The sequence below is a fragment of the Ornithorhynchus anatinus genome, chromosome 7, assembly GCF_004115215.2.
Source record: "Ornithorhynchus anatinus isolate Pmale09 chromosome 7, mOrnAna1.pri.v4, whole genome shotgun sequence".
In the NCBI taxonomy this organism is placed as follows: domain Eukaryota; kingdom Metazoa; phylum Chordata; class Mammalia; order Monotremata; family Ornithorhynchidae; genus Ornithorhynchus; species Ornithorhynchus anatinus.
The window spans coordinates 22,317,484-22,338,960 of NC_041734.1; the positions used below are offsets into that span (position 1 = coordinate 22,317,484).

Consider the following 21,477-nt stretch of genomic DNA (forward strand, 5'->3'; position numbering starts at 1 on the left):
TGCCGTCTTCTAGCTAATGAGAGGGAATGGAGGGAAGGAGGAGGTAGGAAGAAGGGCTGGTGAGACCCCGAAGGCCACCAAAGCCCTGTGCCGGGGATTCACCCTTCCGGCGGGGCAGGCACTGCCCGGCTGGATGCCCCATTTCCTCTCAGAATTGGTCCCGGCGGGATCCGGGAGAGGAAGAGGATCCCGGAGAGTCAAAAGTGGGCTCAACAGGTCTGCTCACTCTATTTCCTGTTGAAGAGCCATGCCGGCAGGTTAAGGGGTCGATTTCCAATTGAATCAAAAACTGCCAACTAATTAATGGATGAATTAATTATTCGAGTGGCCTGAAGGGAGGAAGAGAGACCCTTTTCCTGGAGGAAAGGGCTGGTTTCCAAGAGTGGGCGGGCCCAGGAGCCATTCATTCATTCAATAGTATTTATTGAGCACTTACTCTGTGCAGAGCACTGTACTAAGCGCTTGGAATGTACAATTCGGCAACAGATAGAGGCAATCCCTGCCCAAAGATGGGCTCGCAGTCTAAACGGGGGAGACGGACGGCAAAGCAAAACAGAACAAGACAACATCGTCCAGATAAATAGAATCATTGAGATCTACACCTTACAGCCCTTAGGTACATATCTTTAAATTATTTATTATAAATCACCCGTTTATTCATATTACTGTCTCTCACCCCCTCTGCACTTCCCTCAGCTCTGCTACTCTGGATCCGTTTCCTAGAGCAGCCAGGGCCGGGCTCTCTCCTGCAGGGGGCAGACAGGCAAAAGGGAATTTATCCGCTTTAAAGGATGGCATCCCAGGGAAGCCGTAACTTTTGAAGCTACGGCAAAGATTAGAATAGCCAAAAGAACTTGGCAAATCGGCCGACTCTTCCCTTCTTCCCCCGTCGTTCACTCTCTGTTGACCGTGAAATTTTAGTCGTTGTTTGGACTTGTTAATACGAAGTCCCCACTCCCCGATGCTTTGGAGACAAGAGCGATCAGGTGCGTTAGCTGAGTGTCTGAATTGCCCCAACACCAGCTTTTGCCCTGTGTCCTCTAAACTGTTGTTTCTTGTTTTTTTACCATTTTCCCCTCCTTTTCTCCGTCATGTGAAATGTTAAATTCTATTTCAGCCGGTCGGGTTCCGTGGGGACGTCCTTTTCCTATACCGGGGTTCCGGGAAGTGTCAGAAGGCTTGTTGGTTTAGGGGCTTGTTTCCCCTCCATTGAAGAGGGGGGAAGCGGGGAAATGGTTGAAAGTTTTCTTATTCCTTTTCGAATATCTCTTCCTGAATTCGTGCCGGCCGGTTGCCCCAGAATTCCGGTTTGAAAACATTCAGCCCGATTGTCCATTTCTTCTTCTGCTGCCATTGGTCTCTGGGTGCTTATGATGAGGTGCTTAGAATTTCTTGCACACCCGTGTTCTGGGCCCTGTGCCCCTGATGATGTGTGTGCCAACCCCACCTCGCCACGGGGCTTCCCTGGCACCCTGGCTGGGATGCGCTGCATTTGATTTGTGCATCATCTTTGCTGGCCTTTGAAACCGTCTGGGTAATGGAGAGGCAATGGGGCCTAGCCCAGGTCCTACCCTTCCCCGCTGGGTGATGTGGGGCAAGTCACCTAACCCCTCTGATCCTCCCTTTCCTCACCCATAATATGAGGATATGATCCCTCCTCTCCCTACTTCGTATGTGGTGCAGGAATTGTGTCCGATCGGATTGTCGATCAGTTATAGAATTGAACGCTTACCGTATGCAGAGCGTATGTTGGACAGCACAGCAGAATTCATAGACATGTTCCCTCCTTACAACGAGTTTGTAGTCAAAAGGGGGAGACAGGACATTAATAAGAATAAATACATTAGGGATCTGCACATAAGTGCTGTGGAGAGGGGTGAATAAAGGGGGCAAATTCAAGTGCGAGCGGTTACACGGAAGGGAGAAGAAGAAAAGGGGGGGCTCAGTCTGGGAAGGGCTCTTAGAGGAGATGTGCCTTCAGGAAGGCTTTAAAGGTGGGTCTGTCGGATCTGAAGAGGGAGGACATTCCAGGCCAGAGGCAGGACGTGGGCGAGAGGTCGGTGGCGAGATAGACGAGATCGAGGTATAGTAAGTAGGTTGGCATTAGAGGAGCGAGCTGTGTGGGCTGGAACGTAGTAGGAGAGCAGCGAGGTGAGGTAAGAGGGGATAAGTTGATCGTGTGCTCTATGGATTTCTCTTGTATCAAAAACAGTGCTCGGCACCCGGTAGAGTGCAAGCTCCTGGTGGGCAGGGAACGTGTCGCGTCACCATTCTGTACGTTCCAAGCACCTAGTACGGTCCACCGAACCAAGTGGGAGCTCGATAAATGTTCCTACTGACTACCTGCCACCAATGGGGAGAATGCCTAGAGAAGATGTGAGCACTTGAGTTGTCAGCGGTCCAGAAATATCTGTTTCTGGAACTTCCTAAAAGTCACGAGGCCCCGTCACGAGATGGGTTTGATCAGAGATGGGGTGCAGAGTCCTCGAAGGCCGCGTCCCCGGACTTGAGAGGTGCCCCAGGTTTTCAGCTGGCGGGGCGGCCTCTTCCATTTTCGAGATGGAGGTGGAACGGTCCCTGCCGGGAGAGGCGGCGGGGGATGTCATCGACTACACATTTGGATCTGTGACCTTCGGACGTCTGATATTTGCCCCATAGGCCTTAGGTACATATCTTTAAATTATTTATTAAAAATCACCTGTTTATTCACATTACTGCCTCTCACCCCCTCTAGACTGTAAGCTCATTATGGGCAGGGAACGTGTCTCCCAATTCTGTTGAATTGTACTCTCCCAAGCGCTTAGAACAGTGCTCTGCACATAGTAAGCGCTCAGTAAATACCACCGCTCGATGGCCCCTATCACTGTTAAGGCCAGGTGGCTTCTGCAGGTTCACCCCAAGCCTGCTGCTAGTGGTTTAGCCCTCTGGGGCTTTTTTTTAACTCTCCCCCACTTCAGCTAACCGTGGGGAAGGGTAAACCGAAGCGGAGCTGGTGGGGGGAGAGAAGGGAGGGGAATTTTGCTGTGAATTCTTCAGCCATTTAGTGCAAATTCCTGTAATTACTGTCATTGTGTTCCATCTGAATGGCACATAATCCAGCAGAAGCCATTCCTAATTGAGACCTTACAGGAGGTACAAATCCCCTCTTTGTTCGGCCTGACAAATTAGTGCCAGAAAGTGGCAGGGTCTGAGTGGGAATCAAAGGCAGAAACACAAAGATAGAACTTAAGGCTACAGTAATAACCCTCCCTTGTCCTCTGGGATAGAGAGGAATGACCAATGGAAAATGAAGTTTTGGGTTTTTTTTTTTTTTTTTGCTTATAAATTCCCTTGACGTGACAGCACCTCGGGGCTGCTCTATTTATTTAGTAAAAGTGATTAAATAGTAATACAACAGGCTGACCCATTGTTCCCCTTGCTGTCCACCTCCTCGCCCTGCAGACCCCTGTTGCCTCCGCTAATTGATTGACAAAGATAAAGAAGTCTGTTGGGAGGACCTGGCCAAAGCCGCTTTTTCTTTCCTTTGTGAGAGAGAGTGTGTGTGAGTGGCTTTGTGTGTGTGTGTGTATCTGTATGCTTTATTTCATTTGTGTTTGAGTTGGACTGTGTGACTGGGCCCAGCCTCCTCCCTCTTCTTACCCTCTCCTTCCCATCCCTCCTTCCTTCCGTCTTTTCCCAAAGCCTTTCGGGGAACATTCACAAGCAGGGAACTTGGAATTCGAATTGTGTCGTGCCGCTTTTTAATAAATTGTCCCCGTCCTGCCCACCTGCCCGCCCTAGACTGGTCTGAGGGGGACGGGAGCAGCGGGAGATGTGCCGGAGGGAGGGAGAGGCCCGAGTGTCAACCGGATAGGGTCGTGGCACGCGCTGGATTTTCAAATAAAGGACATGACGGACCGCCCCCCCCCCCCCCCCCCCCCCCCCAAACCCAAAGTAGTGTCCTGTCTTCCCTGGAACAGGCGTTGGTCGGGGGTGGAGATGGGAGGCGGCCAAGGTCTTCGGAGGCCCTGCCGCCCACTCCCCAGCAGTTGCCCAATGGGTGTCGTGTTCTCCCGCCCCGCTGATCCCAACAGGGCCCCGGCCGCTGGAACGGCGTGTACCATCGCATCCAGTGGGCTAGCCTGGGCTGACTTCGGAGCCGTGTATCTCATAAATTGAAGGTTTACCGGTCAGTCGCTCGTATTTATTGAGCGCTTACTGTGTGCAGAGCACTGTAGCAAGGGCTTAGGAGAGTACGGTATAACAGTAAACAGACACATTCCATGCCCACAATGAGCTTATAGTCTGGAGACAGGAGAGACAGGCATTAATATACATAAATAAATTACAGATATGTGCGTAAGTGCTGTGAGGCTGGGAGGGGGAAATTAATAAAGACAGCAAGTCAGGGCGATGCAGAAGGGAGTGGGAGAAGAGGAAAGGAGGGCTCTGTCAGGGAAGGCCGCTTGGAGGAGATGGGCCTGTAATAAGCCTTTGAAAGTGGGGAGAGTAATTGTCAGTTCTGAGGAAGAGGGCGTTCCAGGCGATAGGTCGGTGGCGAGATCGATGAGATGGAGGTACAGTGAGAAGGTTGGCATTAGAGGAGCGAAGTGTGTGGGCTGGATTGGAGTAGGAGAACAGCAAGGTGAAGTAGAAGGGGATGAGGTGATTGAATGTTTTAAAGCCAGTGGTGAGGAGTCTTTATTTGATGCGGAGGTGGGTCGGCAACCACCGGAATTTCTTGAGGAGCGGGGAAACCCGGCCTGAGTGTTTTTTAGAAAAATGATTCGGGCAGCAGAGTCAAGTATGGACTAGAGTGAGGAGAGACAGGAGGCAGGGAGGTCAGCAAGGAGACCGATTCAGTAATCAAGGCCGGTTAGGATAAGCGACTGGATTAACGTGGAAGTACTTTGGATGGAGAGAAAAGGGCGGATTTTAGCAACGTCGTGAACGTGGAACCCACAGGATTTAGTGATGGATTGGATACGTGGGTTAGACGTGAGGTTAGACAGCACACCCTAGTCCTGCCTTGACCCCCTCTGGGAAGACCCAGTGATCCCTCCCCTTCTCAGAAAATCACCCCACTAGTCACCGGCCTGTTGCCACAGTTTTTGGTTGGTGGTGGGTTCTGGTCGTGGTGGCCTGGCAAATGGCCTTCCCATCAGGTCGGGAAGACAGTAGGAAAGAGGTGCAGGGCTGCGAGGAGAAGGAGTGTGGCCTAACGGATGGAGCATGGGCCTGGGAGTCAGAAGGCCCCCGGTTTTAATCCCCACTCTGCTACCTATCTGCTGGGTGACCTCGGGCAAGTCACTTCACTTTTCTGGGCCTCAGTTACCTCATCTGTAAAATGGGGATGAAGACGGTGAACCCCATATGGGACACAGACTATGTCCCACCTGATTACCTCGGATCTAACCCAGCGCTTAGAACGGTGCCTGGCACATAGTAAGCGCTTAACAAATACCATTTAAAAAAAGGGTAGGGGCGGGGGAGGAAAACACTTTCTGCTGGTGAGAACCAGTAACTGAGTGACTTGTTCCATGGAAGAAGTGTTTTGGCCTCACCTTTCATAGGAACCCTGACATTCCCAGTGACAGAGCCGGGGTGGCGAGATCCCGTATATCTTCCTTCAGCGGGGTCTGGGCAAGGCTCGGTCCCTGAGAGGAGAATCGGGCTTGGCAGAGGAGAACCGGCTCAATGGGGTTGATGGGGGTGAGTGTTACAGGGATAGAGGTATTAGACAGCATAATATCAGCAAGGATAATTGGGGTATTTGTTAAGCTTTAGCACTGTATGGATTCAAGATTGGTCAGACACAGTCCTTTTTCCAAATGGGTCTCGCCATCTAAATAAAAGCAAAAACAAGGATCTCACCCCCACAAAGTGGGAGCCCGGGCCCGGGAGTTAGAAGGCTCTGGGTTCTAATCCCAGCTCCTCCACTTGTCTGCTGTGTGACCTCGGGCAAGTCACTTCACTTCTCTGGGCCTCAGTTCCCTCGTCTGTAAAATGGGGATTAATAATAATATAATAATAATGATGATATTTGTTAAGTACTTACTAGGTGCCAAGCAGTGTTCTAAGCGCTGGGGTAGTTGAAAGGTAATCGGGTTGTCCCACGTAGGTCTCACGGACTAATCCCCAGTTTACAGATGAGGTCATTGAGGCCCAGAGAAGTTAAATGACTTGCCCAAATCCACACAGCTGATGAGTGGCGAAGCCAGGATTAGAACCCACGACGTCTGACTCCCGAGCCCGGGTTCTTGCCACTCAGCCACGCTGCTTCCCAAGATTAAGACTGTGAGCCCCATGTGGGACAGGGACCGCGTCCAATCTGATTCATTTGTATCTATCCCAGCACTTAGTACGATGTCTGGCACACAGTCACCATTTAAAAAAAAAGCTTAAAAAGTGAAGTGACTTGTCCAAGGTCACCCAGCAGGTAAGTGATGGGTCCAGATTAGAACCCAGGTCATCCGGTTTAGTACAGTGCTCTTCACCCAGTAAGTGCTCAATAAATGCGAATCAGGCTCCCAAACCCGTGCTTTTTCCACCAGGCCACGCCGCTTCTCAAAGTAGGTATTTGCTTGACCTTCTCCTCACCCTCTCCCACAGCTCTCTGGGCAGGATGGAGCAAGGCGGAAGAGGCCAATACAGGTGGCCCTCACCTTTTGCTCCAACCCCTTGGCCACCCGAGAGAGTTTCGAGTGGAGCCAATCCGTGAAGTTCAACTTCTGCCCCATATGGGTAGGCTGAGGTCTAGAGCCCAGTGGTTTTCTGTCATCCTCCTTGGACTCTGGGGTCAGGCTGGTAGCTCCTCTCATCCCTCAGCGTCTCTACAAGTCAATCGTATTTATTGAGCGCTTACTGTGTGTGGAGCACTAAACTAAGCACTTGGGAGAGTAGAGTATAACAGAGTTGGTAGACCTGTTCCTTGCCCACAACCAGCTTCCGGTCTAGAGCGCTTGCTGGCAACTTGGGACAAGATGATATGCTTTAAGGGCACCTTTAAGGCCTTTGGCCACCTCAAGTCGTGAGGTCAGGTGGCCCCTGAAAAGCTTCTTCCAAAATCCACAAAGGAAAAGAGTGAATGTCAGTGACCGCAAAGGATAAGCTGGAGAAGAATGATGTAAAACCAGGGAGCTGTGAGCTCTCCCGGTTCTTCTTTGGATTGATTCCCAGGCCTCGTTGGGCCCTGGCTGGACCATCTGCAGGAGCTGAAGCTGGGGTGCCGCAATCCGGGGCAACACTTGAACAGAGTCAGTTTTCAGAATATTGGTTTCGAATTGAAGAGCTCACGATGACAGAGTCCCCAAACTTAAACTCCTTTCCTAGTGCAATGTAAGATTTCCTAGCGGGAAGGAGGGAATGGAGACTGGCGAGGGCTTGGGAGAGCCAGCCAGTCAGGCTTCGGGAAGCGGGAAGGCAGCCCAGGGGCACTGTCAAGAGAGTGGAAAACTGAAGCTCTTTGTGTGTCCCTGGCCAAAGAGTTGACTGGAGGGGCTCCCTCCCGAAACGCCTGAGGGCTCTGGGCTGGGAAGGTTCCATCCAGGTGGGTTCCAGGGATTCGGAAGGCCCGGACCCTTTTTTATTTCCGGTGGGAGTGACTTGCTGACACCTCTATCCATACAAGCCACAACGTGAACAGCAGGGAATTGAATGAGGGCCCACAGGGACGGCAGATTTCAATGCCCCTGGTGGGGCGGGATCCCGTCTACCCACTTAATAACTCCCCCAAGCGCCCTAACGTGCCTGGTATATTGTAATCTCCTCTCCCAAGTGCTTAGTGCAATGCTCCGCACATGGTAAGCGCTCGATAAATACGATTGACTGACTAATACAGTGTGCTCTGGACAGGATTAAGCACTCAGTAAATATCGTTGATTGGTTGATCGATTGAGAAGGAATGTGGACTAGTGAAAAGAGCACAGCCCTGGGAGTCAGACTTCTCACAGCGCAGAGCTTCTCACATTGTAAGTGCTTAACAGATATCACTGTTGTTGTTGTTGTTGTTGATATTGTTATTTACTTATGGAAAGGACAGAGGAAGAGTTTGGAGTGATCCCAAACTTGGATGAGAAGCAGTGCAGCCCAGTGGAAAGAACCTGGGCTTGGGAGTCAGAGGTCATGGGTTCTAATCCTGACTCCGCCACTTGTCAGCTGTGTGACTTTGGGTAAGTCACTTCACTTCTCTGGGCTTCAGGTACCTCATCTGTAAAATGGGGATTAAGACTGTGAGCCCCACGTGGGACAACCTGATTACGTTGTATCTCCCGCCCCCCAGCATTTAGAACAGTGCTTGGCACATAGTAAGCAGTTAACAAATGCCATCATTATTATTATTATCTTGAAAGCCCCTGGCAGGCAGGGACCGTTCAAGAGTACTTTGAGTGAATACTCCCAGAAGCCTAGTTGAGTGCTCTTCTTGAATGGTTGATTCACTCAGTCAGTTGTCATTCAACTGATTGAACTGATTGTTCACTCAATCAGTCATTGTATTTGTTGAGCACTTACAGTCGACGGAGCCCATTCCCTGCCTACTGTCTAATAATAATAATAATAATAATAGTAACGGCATTTGTTAAGCACTTACTATGAGCCAAGCACTGTTCTAAGCACTAGGTGGATATAAGGTAATCAGGATGGACCCAGTCCCTGTCCCACGTGGGACTCACCATCTCAGTCCCCATTTTACAGATGAGGTACCTGAGACCCAGAGAAGTGAAGTGACTTGCCCAGGGTCACATAGCGGACAAGCGGCAGAGCCAGGATTAGAACCCATGACCTCCTGACTCCCAGGCCCGTGCTCTGTCCACTGCGCCACGCTGCTTCTCGGTCTAGAGGGTGACAGATATTAATAAAAATAAATTACAGATATGCACTTAAGTGCCGTGGGCTTGAGGGAGGCCTTGTCAACTGTGTGACTTTGGGCAAGTCACTTCACTTCTCTGGGCCTCAGTTACCTCATCTGTAAAATGGGGATGAAGACTGTGAGCCCCGCGTGGGGCAACCTGATTACCTTGTAACTCCCCCAGCGCTTAGAACAGTGCTTGGCACATAGTAAGCACTTAACAAATACCATTTAGAAAAACGAAAGGGGAAATGAGGGCTCTGAGGTTTTGAAGGTGGGAAGAGTGATCGTCTGTCGGATGGGAAGGAAGAAGGCGTTCCGGGCTTGAGGCAGGATGTGGGCGAGAGGTCGGCGGCGAGATAGATGAGGTGGAGGTACGGCGAGTAGGTTGGCATTAAATGGACGGGTGGGTTTTTAGTAGGAGAGCGGTCGGGTGAGGTAGGTGACGCCAGGTGATTGAGAGCTTTAAAGCCTTTGGATGTGGATGGAGTAGAGCCTGTTGGATTCGACAAGAAGTAGATCATTTGTGATCTTTGAGAGGGAGGTTTCTGTGGAGTGAGGGGGTGGAAGCCGGATGGCAGGGGATCGAGGAGAGGTAGTGGAGAGAGCGGGTGTAGACAACTCCCTCAAGGAGTTTGGAGTGGAATCATAAGAGGGAGTTGGGGCGATAACTGGAAGAAGCCGTGGGAAGGGTTTTTCTTTTAGGATTGGGGAGACGTGAGCGTGTTTGAAAGCAGTTGGGGAAAAGCCACGGGAAAACAAACAGCTGAAAATGGCAGTCAGAGGGAAGAAGGGACGGGGTAAGCACTTGGATAAGATGCTACAGGATGGGGTCGGAGGTGCAGATGGAGGGGGTGGATTTTGAAAGGAGGCGGGAGATACTGCTGGGAAAGAAGGGGGAGGAGGGAGGGAGGGAGGGACTGGAGAGGAGCGGGGGAGATTTTAGGAAGATCTCTCGCACCTGATGGTTTCAGTTTTCTCAGTAAAGAACTCAGCCAGGTCAGTAGGGGCAAGAGACCTGCAGGATTCATTGTTTTCGCTGTAGGCCCTTACCCATTCTTGGGCTAATTCCCGCGCTGCCTTGGGAAAGAAAGGGAAGAGCAGGCGGACCCCGGCTCTCTCCTGCGCTGCACACTCCTCTATAATTTTGGTAAGCACTCTCCTAAACACTGCCCTGGCTGCCAGATAATCGGGTCCGACACACTCCTTGTCGTGCCTGGGGCTCACAGTCTGAAGGGGCGGGAGAGTTGGCATCGGATCCCCATTTTACAGATGAAGAAACCGAGGGACAGAGAATAATAATCTTGGTATTTATTAAGCGCTTACTATTTGCAGAGCACTGTTCTAAGCACTGGGGTAGATACAGGGTAATCAGGTTGTCCCACGTGAGGCTCACAGTCTTAATCCCCATTTGACAGATGAGGTAACTGAAGCCCAGAGAAGTGAAGTGACTTGCCCACAGTCACACAGCTGACGAGTGGCAGAGCCGGAATTCGAACCCATGACCTCTGACTCCCAAGCCCGGGCTCTTTCCACTGATCCACGCTGCTTCTCTAAAGTGAAGTGACCTGCCCACGGACACCCAGCAGACAGATGGCGGAGCCGGGATTAGAACCTCTGACTCCCAGGTCCTGACTCTCTCTGCTGGACCTTGAGTCGGATCGGCGCGTTAGCAGAGACCTGCCCCTTAGGGGGGCTTTCCCTGAGACCTGGCCCTCCCCCACAATTCCTGAGCGGCAGGGGAAGATGGGTCAACACCTGGCCTGGGGCCACCCCCACCCCCCCACCCCTCCCCTGCCCTCGGACAAGCAAGAGGAGCTGGAGCTTGCCCAACTAGCATTTGGCTCGCCTCCACCCTGTGCAGGAAACCATTACCTCCAGAAACCTAGAAAGATGCTCAGACATTTATTAGACTCTCAAATTCAGGCATCTCTTCAAAGCGTTTCATTTGATTTTCTGATTCATTTCTGATATTCTCATCACAGAAGTCAAATGTTGTTCTTTGATACTGTTCAGAAGAAGCAAAGCCATTTTGAATCTCAGAAGACACAGGTCTTTTGATAGACCTCCCTGAACTTCATAGGCAAGAGCTGTGCTGCTTTTTTTTTTTTTTTTTTAGCTGTTCTTGGTTCATTTCTCCTAGTCTTTGTTGCTGTTCTTTGGTCTGGAAGGTTCTCGTTCCTTTATCTGTGGTTTCCTTTTTGGTTAACATTTTCTCATCACACGCTCCCTTCCAGCCCGAATCCTAAAATGAATCCTAAAATAGGATCCGTCATTTTTTTTTTCTCCCAGACAACTCCCCAGCCTTCTCCATTAGGTAGCAAGATTTGCTTTTAGGAATCCCTCCCCGAGATTAACCCCTTATCCTTGATGAGATCCTTCCCTTACCTGTAACACTGATTATTCCATTTATTCCCATTTTCACTTGCCTTTTCAATCTCTGCCGGTCTGCCCGCCTTCACCTTTAAATTGTAAACTTTTTGAAGGCAAGACCATCTCCCCTTGAAGTATGTGCTCCCAAATTCAGGATCGGTGCATGCTCAATAATTGCTGCTGCTAAGAAACTGCTGGGAATTCAATCGTATTTATGGAGTGCTCATTGTGGGCAGAGTGCTGTACACTTGGGAGAGTACAATATAACAGGATCGGTACACAGGTTCCCAGCCCATACCGAGCATACAGGCTAGAGGGAAAGGAATGTCAGGGTGGATCGGAAAGGGTGGCAATAATATACTTCCAAGAGAAGTTCCGGGCTTGTCCTGTAACTCTCGTAATCATAATAAAACAATAATTGTGATATTAAGCACCTACTATATGTTAAACACTAGGGTAGGTACGAGATAATCAGGGCGGACCCAGTCCCTGTCCCACGTAGGGCTCACGGTCCCAAGGGGAGATGCGGGAACTGAGACATGGAGAAGTTAAGTGACTTGCCCGAGGTCACACAGTGGGCAAATGGCAAAGCCGGGATTAGAACCCAGGCCACCTGACTGCCGACGGCCATCTGCTCTTTACACTAGACCGTGTTGCTTTTCCACCTCTCCTGATCTTTCTGCCTTCCGCCTCTCCCCACTCGACTCTCTACTACACGCTGTTACACAGATCGTGTATTCGGATCATTTCCTTGAGTCGCTCTTGTCACATCGTCTTGTTTCCTCACAACCTTTCAGCGGCTTCCAATTTCCCTCCCCATTAAGCAGAACCCCTCACGATTGACTTCCCTAACTCTCTCCAAATTACCTGTCAGCTCTCTTCACCTGATATTCCCAGCTTGCTCTCTTCATTCCTTTTGAGCCACTCCATTAGCTTCAGCCTTCACCCTTCACTCTCCTGCCGCCTTCGTTCCCTCTCACTTGCTCTTCCTCTGGCATGAAACTAGTCAGTGATGCTGTTTAACTGCTATTCATTCGATCGTGTTTTTTGAGCGCTTACCGTGTGCAGGACACTGTACTAAGCACTGAGGAGAGTATACTACAATAATAGACAGATTCCCTGCCCAAAACAAGCTTACAGTCTAGATAAGGGGAGGAGGGCATCAATGCAAATAAATAAAATTACAGAAACGTACGTAAGTGCTGTGGGGCTGGGAAGGGGAAGAGCAGAGGGAGCGAGACGGGGCGACGCAGAAGGGAGTGGGAGATGAGGAAAAGTGGGGCCTAGTCAGGGAAGGCCTCTTGGAGGAGATGGGCCTTCAGTAAGGCTTTGAAGGGGGGAGAGTAATTGTCAGATTTGAAGAGGGAGGGTGCCCCAGGCCAGAGGCTGTGCATGGGGGTGAGATAGGCGAGATCGAGGGACAGTGAAAAAGTTAGCATTAGAGGAGGGAAGCGTGCAGGCTGGATTTTAGTAGAAGAGTGAGGTGAAGTAAGAGGGGGCAAGGTGGTTGGCCGCTTTAACCCAGTGGTGAGGGGTTTTTGTTTGATGTGGAGGTGGATGGGCAACAAGTGGAGTCTTCTGAGGAGAGTGGTCACACGTCCGGAAGAAACTTTTTGTAGAAAAATGATCCATGCAGCAGAGTGAAGTATGGACTGGAGTGGGAAGTGACAGGAGGCTAGGACGTCAGCAAGGAGGCTGATGCTGAATTGTACTGTCCAAGCGCTTAGTATAGTGCTCTGCGTACAGTAAGAGAAGGCTCCTCTCCTCTTCTCCTCTCCTTTCCTTCTCCCCTCTTCCTTTTCTCCTCCCCCTTCTCCTCTCCTCCCCCTTCTCCTCCCCTCCTCCTTCTCCCCTCCCCCTACTCCTCCCCTCTCCCTTCTCCCCTCTTCCTTCTCCTCCCCTTTTTCTTCTCCTCTTTCTCCCTTCTCCTCTCCTCTCCCCTTTCCCTTTTCTTCCTCTCCTCTTCCTTTTCCTCCCCTCTTCCTTCTCCTCTTCTCTTCTTTCCTCTCCTCTTCCTTCTCTCCTCTTCCTTCTCTCCTCTTCTCTACCTTCTCCTCCCCTTTTCTTTCCTCCTTCCTCCCCTCCCTCCCCTTCCATCATCCCATCCCCTCCCCCCCACCTTCCCCCTCCTCTCCCCTCCCCTCCACCCCTTTTCCTCCTCCCCTCTTTTCTCATTCAGAGGGTTGGCGCTCTGAAGTTCTCCTGAAGAGACTGGGAGAGTCTAACCAAAGGGGGAGAAAGGCAGCAGAAAAAAGTGAAGATTGATTTTCCAGTGTCCTGATGATGTACTAGGGAATATGTTACTGTATTTTCCTTGGTTTAGGTCATCTGTCGCTCTCTCTTTTATCCAAAAAGTCCCACAACACTGACCTGCTGCTCCGTGGTTCCAGGACTCAGGCCTTTTGGGTGCTGGAGGACAGAGCTGAGTTTTCTCAACAGCTGTTGGGGGGGGGAGGGCTTCTTCATAAAAACCCCTCCCTCCACTCTGTTTTACCAAAACTAGCGGTTTTCTCCCTTTTTACCCTCCTCTTTGTTCTCTGAGCACCTACCGTGCTGTGCCTCCATTATCAGAGGCACTAGAACTGCCAAGCCTTTGCATTCTTATGGGAAAGAAAGCCCTACCAGTTGAAAAGCAGAGGTCCTGGAAACATTCTCTCCAGGTTGTACGCAGAATTAGACCAGCGGCTGGTGTTCGCACAATATCGCATCTGCAACTCACCCGACACAGTCGACTAACAATCAAGGGAGGAAGATCTGTCCAACTTTGGAAATCAGGTGCTTCGGGGTGAAATACCCTCTGTTCCTGAATTGACAAAATCTTTAGCATAACCCTTGGTCTGACTTTTAAGGTCTGGCAAATACCAAAATTTATCATCGTTAAAGAAAGAAATTAAATATTGTCATCTTTGAGTACAAACTGTGTCTGGGTGTGGGTGGGTGGGTACGTGTGTGTATTTTTGTATTTATAAAGGAGAGATTAAACCTAACCTCAGAGCCTCCATCATCATTTATCTCTCAGATTAAGAAATTTTAGCACAGTGCATGTGTTGGTCTCTGAGAAGCCACACAACCTGTGTATGTGGTAAAGAAACCACATCAAGGCTGGCTTGATGAGCTTCCTAGGTTAAAAAGCTACCTGCCGCAAAACAACATCTTGCAGCTTGCCATTAGTAAACTCAATCAGTGATATTTGCCATGGGAGTCAGAGGACCTGGGTTCTGATTCCGTCTCCGCCACTTGTCCGCTGTGTGACCTTGGGTGAGTCACCTCACTTCTCTGGGCCTCAGTTACATCGTCTGTAAAGGGGGGATTAAGACTGTGAGCCCTATGGGGAACAGAGACTGTGTTCAGGCCGATTAGCTTGTGTCTACCCCAGTGTTTAGTACAGTGCCTGGCTTATAGTAAGCATTTAACAAATACCTACAGGAAAAAAAGTACCTGTGTCCCTCCTAAATAGAATATGAGTCCTATGTGGGACTTGATTATCTTGTATCTACCCCAGCGGTTAGTACAGTGCCTGGAATAGAGCAAGTGCTTAACAAATATCACTTAAGAAAAAAATACCCATGCTCTCTTCAGTGTAGAATGAGAGCCCCGTGTGGGACCCGATTATCTCGCCTCTTCCCCAGCGCCTAATACTCTGCTTGACAAATACCACAATTATTATCATCATTATTATTATTATTATTATTACGGCACGTTTACTCTGGACAGAGCACCGGATTAAACTCTCGGGAGAGGACAAACAATAAAACAATATCCTTCCCCTAAAGGAGCTTCCAATCCAGCAGAAGAAAAGCTTTCAAAAAGCTGCCACGAGACTCATAGCTCAAGCTGTGACTCACGAGTGACCAGGAGCGGGACACCAAAGCTGAAGCAAGCCAGGGGATGTTTCGAAATATCGAACGCCCCCAAGTTTAGGATTTTTACTCATCTCTAGAGATGTCGGTGATCCCATCCGCAGTAAAGAACAGGGAGAGTGGGCAGGGGCGTGGCTGGGAAGGTCAGTGCCGGAATCAGGGTCCTTACCGTATCGGGTGCACACAAATATTGTCCTTTCCGTGCTCTCGTATTGGTTGTTGCAGTACCTGGTGCTGTTTCGCTTCGACTTTGTGCCCCCCCCACAATCCTTGGGAAGCTTCTGCTTGAAAAAGCGGCGCTCCTTCTCCATTGTAACGCTCCAGTCTCTGTCTGCTGCGTCAACTCCCAGTTTTCAGCCGAGAGGGAGCATTATCTGAGGCCTTGTTTCACTGTGCCCTTAAAATGTTGGCCCCGTTCTCCTTGCTTTTGGTTTCCCAGTTTGAAGTCACCACATAGTGGCCACTCTTCCGCTCTCCCCACATGTCCCGTCACCCACGGCCGGGTCGAGGGGAAAACAACTTCAGTATCATACTCTCCCAAGCACTTAGTACAGCGCTGTGCACATAGTAAGTGCTCAACAGATACGATCGATCGACCGTTTGACTCTCATCTGACGTTGAGAGTAGAGGCCGTGAGTCATGCTGATCAAACAAGGTACGGTCTGCTGGGGAACCCAGTACCCTCCCCCAGATGTGTAGCGGTCTTGGTGAACACTCACTTGGTGACGAGGACTGTACTGAGTGTCTGGAAGAACGCGATTGCTTTCGTGGATCTGCCCTCGAGGAGCTTCCAGTCTAGCGGGGGAAACGTAGCGAAATTACAAGTAAAGGAAAGCAACAGACCTGAAAGATGATGATAACAGTAATATGTATTAAGCACTCACTATGTGCCAAGCTCTGTTCTAAGCGCTGGGGTAGATACAGAATAATCAGGTTGTCGCACATGGGGCTCCCAGTCTTAATCCCCATTTTCCAGATGAGGGAACTGAGGCACAGAGAAGCGAGGTGACTTGCCCAGAGTCACGCAGCTGACAAGTGGCGGAGCGGCATTAGAACGCACGACATCTGACTCCCGAGCTCGGGCTTTTTCCACGAAGCCAACGCTGCTTGATAAGTGGTTCTGGGGAAGTATCCAAGAGCTTAGGGTTTGAGGACCCCCATGTGTAGGAGGTCTGGAATTGAAAAAGTGGCAGAAGGGAATGGGGAGATGAGAGTTAATCAGGGAAGGCCACTTGGAGGAGATGGGATTTTCGAAGACTTTGAAGATAAGGAGAGCAGTGGTCTTCGGGAGGAGAAGAGGGAGGAAGTTCCAGGCAGACGGGAGGGCGCGAGCAAGGAGTAGGTGGCGAGTTGAGAATGAAGCTTAGGGAGTGAATCTTGCAAGCTGGGGTGTAGTGGGAGAGGAGCGAGGATAGGGAGGAAGGGAGGGAGATAACTGATTGAGTTCCTTGAAGTCAATGGCGCTTGATAGAGAGAGGAACAGATAGCCATAACGGATAGCAGCATGGCCTAGTGGATAGAGTCCAGGCCTGGGAGTCAGAAGGTCGTGGGTTCTAGTCCCAGCTCCGCAACGTGTCTACTGTGTGGCCTTGGGCAAGTCGCTTCACTTCTCTGTGGCTCAGTTCCCTCATCCTAAAATGGGGATTCAGACTGTGAGTCTTACGTGGGTCAGGGACCGTGTCCAACCCAATTATCTTGTACCTACCCCGGCTCTTAGAACAGTGCCTGGCGCTTGACAAATACCATAAGTATTATTATCATCATTATTATTATTGTTATTGGAGTGGTTTTGAGGAGGGAGGAAACATGGGCAACTAGTCAACACTGTAAGCTCCTCATGGTCAGGGAACAAGTCTACCAACTCTGCTGTATTGTATTCTTTCATGTGCTCAGTACAGTGCTCTGCACCCGGCTCTCGATAAATACGATTGACTCTGGTTTTATAGGCCTCTAGTTTGCTCCAGAGCCTCATCCCATGATCCCATTAGACTGTAAGCCCGTCAAACGGCAGAGACTGTCTCTATCTGTTGCCGACTTGTTCATTCCAAGCGCTTAGTACAGTGCTCTGCACATAGTAAGCACTCAATAAATACTATTGAATGAATGAATGAATGAATCATTTTGAGAGTCAACACACGAGTGTACTGGCCTCGTGGACTGGATTTTCTAGTTTCCCGTCTATCACTGCGGTGTCGGTCGGTGTGTTTTATAGTTCACAGAAATGTATGATCTCGTTTAGCTCTATATTGCCGAAATAGTCTTTTGCTGGTGTCTACAGCTTTCTTGGGGCAGACTGATAACGTCACCTTGGTTCACTTTCGTCTTACCGTCAGGCCAGATATCTAGCCGATTCATTGTTTAATCATGGCAGACCTAGGGGGCTAGGGAGATGTGACTGTGATATTGTACTCTCCCAAGCACTCAGCACGGTTCTCTGCACGCAGTAAGCCCTCAGTAAATACAGTTGATTGATTCAGGGAAGCGGCTTACAAGCATTTGCGTGACCCTCTTGGGGGTGGATCACCAGGGTAGTCATCTACGTTTGGCAAAACTTCAACGAATGTCTCTAAGGCTTTGGATGATGCTCAAAATCTGTTGAGTTAGAGGAGTCTTCCAGAAAGGCAGAAGTGTCTTCCGACACGCACATCCAGGGCTCCGGGAATATCTTCCAGCCCGGCCTCAGAGCAGAAATTGGACAGGGCTGGCCTTCCGTACATCCCGTTGGTTTACCCACATGGTACTGGGGCACGGATCGGACGGAACGCCCTGGCCCTGATGCAGCCGGGCAGGTCATCCGTCCCTAAGCAGCCTCCGAAGTCTCACAGGACATTTCAGGGGGTCCCCGACTTACTAAGCGACTTCCAGAGTTCTTTTAGAGAGACTGCTGGGGTCAGATGCTCTCTTAAGGTCTCTGAAAACACCTACAATCCATCAATCACTGGTGTTTACTGAATGCTTAATGCGTGCAGAGGACTGTACTGAGTGCTTGGAGGCATACAAGGCAACAGGGTTGGTAGACACGTTCCAGGCCACCTCGAGCATACAGTCGAGCACGGACCTGAGAGTCAGAGGACCTGGGTTCTAATCCCGGCTCTACCACTTGCTGGCTGTGCGATCTTGAGCAAGTCATTTCACTCATCTGTGCCTCAGTTCCGTTCTCTGCAGAATGGTCATTCGATACCTGTTCTCCCTCCTACTTAATCCATGAGCCCCAAATGGAACCTTATTATCTTGCATCTACCCTAATGCTTCGTACAACGCCGGGCAAGTTGGAGGTGGTTAATAAACGTCACCGTTATTATTATTATTACTATTGTCGTCATCATTATTGCGTCCGTCTCCGGTCGTGTGGTCTGATGCCACGTTCTGGTTCCAGGAGACAATATGGGTGAAGAATCAGGCCTGGGAAGACTCACTAGGCTCGTGCTGGCAATTGGGAATAGCAGAATCGATCGTATTTATTGAGCGCTTACTGTGTGCAGAGCACTATTCTAAGCGCTCGGGAGAGTACAATACAACAGAATTAGCAGGCCCGGGATGCCTCCATAGTTACCACCGTGTGATCTTTTGCCTTCCCTCTTGAAGATGACGGTGACATTTTGGAGACTCCGTGGATGCTCTTTGGGGTCCCCTGTGTGGAGGACGGTTTAAGAAACCGCCCCTTCCGTGCTCATAGGTCTCATTGGCTCTGCCGTGGAGTTCAGCCACTTTTGCTATTTCTCTGGGCTCTGATCACGCAGTGAGTTCCTCGATAGGCGGGACAGGGGCTAGTGCTTAGTACAGTCCTCTGCACGCAGGAAGTGCTCAATGCATACGATTGAATGAAAGACAATTGAATGAATGCAGGATGGAAGGTTTTCGGTGTTTCGCCGAGCTTCGTCCTCAGTCCCGAAGGCGCGGGAGCTGACAAGGACATCGAAGTGACGTTGCTCGTATTAGGACCTGACATTCTGAGGCTACCGTTGGAGGATCAGATTTAAAGAAATTAATCCTGCCTCCTTCGAGAGGGTCAAGACTTATCAATTTTGGGCATCAAATGCAATCATACCTGTCGGGTGACTAGCGCTGTGTATTCTCTTGTGCGGAAAGGCATGTCCCTAGCAGCCTCAGGAGGGTTATTCAGGGTATTTTCTTTTCATAGAGGACCCGTTTATCTCTGTTTTATAGCTATAAACATGGATGTCATGGCAACAGCCAAGAGCACCGTTTAAGAGTGTCTCAGCCAGACCGGAACTGTTTTCTTCTGAGTGTCTTTTCAGTTGCTTGCTCTCTCTCTCTCTCTCTCTCTCTCTCTCTCTCTCTCTCTCTCTCTCTGTCCGTGTGTAAATGAGTGTGTGTTTGTGTTTGAAGAGTGAGTGTTCTAATCAGGATTAACCTTTTGGGTATTTGCTTTCATTTTCAAACCAAAATTCCTGGCCGGTCGGTGGTGTAAAGTTCAGGTCTGAAGCATCTCATGGTATTCAGGTGACTGTCCAAGGCAGAGATAAATGACACAGAAGATTACTGTTCGGACAGCACAGAGATGAAGGTCAGCTGGGCTTGAGGTGTGGCAGATGGGCGCATCTAAAAGTGATGGCCAGGTTTTCCTGTGCAGAACACTCTGTCACATAGCGGGGCGGAGGCGGCCGTGAGCCAGGGCGGGAGCAAACTGGCCCGGCCGAGCTTGACGGAGGAGACCCGAGGTGATCCCCTGTCCCTCGCTCGGTCGATCCCCAGTCGCAGTCGATCGATCAGTTGACTGGATGCCGAGCACTGCGTTAAGCTCTTGGAGTAGACGTCATCCCTTCCCTCGAGGAGCTTACAGTGCACTGGGGGAGACGGGGATTTAAGTGGGGAATGTCACAGGACCTCAGAACGACCACTTGTCAACATCCTCTCCATGGGGAAAGGCGAGAGATCGACTGTAGTAACTACCAGAGAAACAGTGGATAGAGCACGGGCCTGGGAGTCAGCAGGCTCTAATCCTGGCTCCGCCACATGTCTGCTGCGTGACCTTGGGCGAGTCGCTTGACTTCTCTGGGCCTTAGTTACCACATCTGTAAAATGGGGATTGAGGCTGTGAGCCCCATGTGGGAGGGGGATCGTGTCCAACCTGATTTGCTCGTACCCACACCAGCGTTTAGTAAGCAATACCGCAATTATTATTATCATTACCAAATTTCTAGCCTGGTTCGAGGTCTCATCGACTCCCGGCCAGACTCCTCCAGCGACCTCCTTGCTTGTCTCCACGTCTGTCCTATACTCAGCTGGCCGGAACCACTTCCCGTAGTGTTCTTCGGAACGCCGCAGCATTCCACTTCTCGAATGCCCACCTCACTCCGGATTGCACTCTCCGCTGCTCACAAACTAACTTTCTAACTGTACCGTGCTCTTAGCTCTCTTATCTTGGACTCGGTGCTGGTCTCTTTCAACCTGTGTGGAAATTTGTCCACGTTGGCCGGACCGTCTCTAATCTCCTCATCAAGGAGGAATTCCGGAGCTTTTCTCCATCTCGCCCAGTCACGCCCCATCCATCAGCCATCCATCTCAATTGTGTGTGCATTGGATTATTTATACTATAAATAAAAGTTCCACACTTTTATAGTTTATATAGCGAGAGAACCTACTCTCTTTTAATCAGTTGGTTCTCCTCTTTCCCACTGTGTCGTCAGAGGTATTTTTTGAACGCTTGCTGTGTGCCGAGCACTGTACTGAGCACTTGGGAAGGTATTATAATAATAATAATAATAGTTATGGTACTTGGTAAGCACTTACTGTGTGCCAAGCACTGTTCTGAGTGCTGGGGTTTGTTGTTGTCTTCTGCTGTCGTGTTGTGTCCAATCCATAGCGATGGCATGGACACATCTCTCCCAGAATGCCCCACTTTCATCTGCAGTCGTTCTGGTAGTGGATCCATAGACTTTTCTTGGTCAGAATACTGACTCCTTCCGTGCAGTAAGTGAGTCTCTGCCCTCAACTCTCTCCTGTGCCTGTGCTGCCCAGCACAGGTGAGTTTTGAGTTGTACCAGGTTGTCTTCCACTCGCTAGCCACTGCCCAAGCTAGGAATGGAATGGGCAGGCCTCTGCCTGACTCTTCCTCCTATAGTCGAGACTGGTAGAGTACTGGAAACTCTCCAGGTGTGAACTCGAGAGGGTAGCACTGGGGCAGATAGAAGTTAATCAAGTTGGACACAGGCCCTGTCCCACATTGGGCTCACTCTCTTAATCCCCATTTTTACAGATGAGGGAACTGAGGCCCAGAGAAGTTAAGTGAAGCAGCGTTAGAGAAGCAGCAGAAGCAGCAGAAGTTAGAGAAGCAGCGTGGCTCAGTGGAAAGAGCACGGGCTTTGGAGTCAGAGGTCATGAGTTCGAATCCCAGCTCTGCCACTTCTCAGCTGTGACTGTGGGCAAGTCACTTAACTTCTCTGGGCCTCCGTT

General features: G+C 50.2%; 1 protein-coding gene and 1 non-coding gene across 2 annotated transcripts in view; one reads left to right on the forward strand and one right to left on the reverse strand.

Annotated features, from left to right (window-relative positions):
- PLEKHM3 (pleckstrin homology domain containing M3) overlaps nt 1–21,477 on the forward strand; it is a 115,076-nt gene that overhangs the window by 18,002 nt on the left and 75,597 nt on the right. The window lies entirely within an intron of this gene.
- LOC114813450 lies at nt 21,058–21,195 on the reverse strand. Its single transcript, XR_003761170.1, has one exon. It is a non-coding gene; the product is annotated as a small nucleolar RNA SNORA7 (small nucleolar RNA).